Source organism: Penaeus japonicus, unplaced genomic scaffold (genome assembly GCF_977035675.1).
Source record: "Penaeus japonicus unplaced genomic scaffold, GWHDUDI00000001_assembly GWHDUDI00000002, whole genome shotgun sequence".
NCBI classification, from domain to species: domain Eukaryota; kingdom Metazoa; phylum Arthropoda; class Malacostraca; order Decapoda; family Penaeidae; genus Penaeus; species Penaeus japonicus.
In genome coordinates this window covers 30476554-30479053 of record NW_028234404.1, presented here as the reverse complement: position 1 = coordinate 30479053, position 2500 = coordinate 30476554, and the positions used below count along the sequence as shown (strand labels likewise).

General features: G+C 30.9%; 1 protein-coding gene across 2 annotated transcripts in view; it reads left to right on the top strand.

Annotated features, from left to right (window-relative positions):
- The window catches only part of LOC122261174 (putative lipid scramblase CLPTM1), a 41693-nt gene extending 39702 nt beyond the window's left edge, over positions 1 to 1991 (top strand). For both annotated transcript variants that reach the window (XM_043028711.2, XM_086549457.1), the window contains exon 11: positions 1 to 1991. This exon is cut by the window's left edge and continues 2110 nt beyond it. The gene's annotated coding sequence lies outside the window, so the exon portion shown is untranslated.
- The last annotated feature ends 509 nt before the right edge of the window (positions 1992 to 2500 follow it).

Genomic DNA, 2500 nt, shown 5'->3' with positions numbered 1-2500 from the left:
TCCATGTGAAATAGAGTATTACTCTTAAATATGATATATAATCATTCAAAATAAAGGATAGAAATGCAGTATATCAAATCACACAAGGGAACTTGCAAATGGAACATGTGAAGTCTTTAGAAGAACGTCTGGTAGGTAATGTGAAATATGATATCTTGATATTCTGGAGTGACTAAAATATCTGCAACTTATAACTGAAACACAAATTATCTTTAAATAAAAGCAGGATTGCTTCAAATATTCATTGAAAATAAAAGTTGTGAGTGAGCATCTACTGCTATTTTGAGGACAAATACTAGTTGTGGACTAGGGATTAGGGATGTTGAGGATTTTTCAAAATTATGAGCTAAAAGAACATTTTTTTTTTTGACAAGAGGATTGCCTGTATAAATTGATGTTCAGTGTTTTTGTACCCAAGGATGGCTCTATAAGGAATAAACTATGAAGCTTACATGATCTTGCTTAAATACTCCATTCATTGAATTTTTGTAAAGAAAAGTTTTATTACTATTACTAATATTATTGTTATGACAGTTATTATGATAATGATATTAATGATAGTAATAAGAACAGTAGTAATGACAGTAATAGTAATAGAAGTAAAAGTTTTTCACAAAAACTCAAGGAAAAGGGTAAATATGTTAGGTAAGGTAGGCCTACTAATTAAGTCCTTCAATAAGTGCTTCTGGATCCATCTATGTGAGAGAAAAAACACACATCATCAATGTGTTCATTTCTAGTAACTAATTTACATCAGATAATTGCTTTATTAAAAAGTAAAGACAATTGTGAATAGCACTGTTTTTCCTCTTTGTCAATATTCATATCATAAGCAGATAGAAATATCTGTTAGAAACTAAAATATTGTTCATGTTAATTCATAACAGATAAGCAATATTAGGAGAGAATTAAAGAAAAAAAAACATCAGAAAACTTTAGCAAGTAAGACAGAGAAGGAACTGTCAGGGTTAATAAAAATCAGTTGTAAATTTTAAAAAATATATATTAACAAATGACCTTGAAAGAATATTATTTTTTCTAATCTTAAGAATTATTTTTTCTATATGCAATTCAGAAAACTTGAAGACTGAGTTATGGCTATTTTCATATTCTCACTTGCCGAGAGCAGCAAAGCATTATTCTCTACTTGTTTCCACTTGATGGACTGTCAAGCTTAAATTGCCCTTCATGGTCATTAGGGGTGATTATTGTAATTTGATTTAATCTCGGCTTACTGTAGAAAAGCTGTTTGGATAAGTTGAACTATATAATGCAGACATAGGGGCCATGCATGAGTGAGACTTGTTCCAATCCCTCTATACGGGATGTAATATATTTTGTTCTGGTGTAATTCACTGTCTAAATGGAGTTTTGTTATGCAAAGTGGATGTTATAGGGCACAGAGTCAGTTGAGTTTATATAAACTCAACTGACTCGGAAAGAGAAACCTGTTTTTGATTTTGCTGCAGATCAAAGTGAATCTAGGGATTGTAAAAATATGTATGTTGATCTCTCATTTAAATAAAGGGCTCATTTTCATAGGAGTTTGTTATAAACGTTAATTGCTGTACTCATTGTAGTTTGCAATACATGCTGTAGGTAAATTAATGTATTTTCAGGGATTTGCTTTGTTTAATTAAATTTGTAGTTGTCAAATCATGATTTCAAATATATTTGTGATGTGCGTTCAAATGTGAAAGACTATTGTGTGATATCAGTATAAGCAAAAATTCTGAAAGCATTGTCTTGTGGTTATTTTGAAAATACAGTATATGCCAATGTTATGTAAAGCAATATTTACTTTTGAAGAACAAGCTGCAATGAAGGATTGTTTAATATGACTGATATATGACAATCCTTATATAATGATAAGCATGTGAATTATATTGTTGACAGGATGTGATTTTAGTACTATTATTTATATGATATGAGGAGGATGTCAACATGTCATTATTGTAAACAATATATTCCTTAATGGTGTATTTACCAAACAACTGACTTTTATTTCTACTTGACATTTGCTTAAATACTTCAGATATCAGTCTGATAAGTAATAGAAAACACTTGCAACATGACACATGCAATGTGTTGAAGAATATTTTCTGTACCAGATGAATCATAAAAGAATTGAAAAGTAAAAATATAATAATCAAATGACAGTTTGCTAGAGAGGAGTGAGTATCTGTGTGAATATGTGTAGGTGCCCACACACAAAGGGTCTACTAGGCTGAAAATTATATTACCTTGAGTTGGGCTCACCCTGATCCCATTGGTCATGGTTTTAATAAAATATGTATACAGTCCGATGGCGGGTTTACATAACAATGTTGACAGATTAACATGCAGGCTGCATATGGAGAGAAGGATAGGACCCAGGTGTTGTATAGGCCTACCAGAAATATGTGAACAAGTAGAAAATAACAGTCAATATGCAATATATCTGTACTTTTCTCACTCTCTTTTAGGCACTCATTGTAAAGGTAGAACCATTTTCATCTGT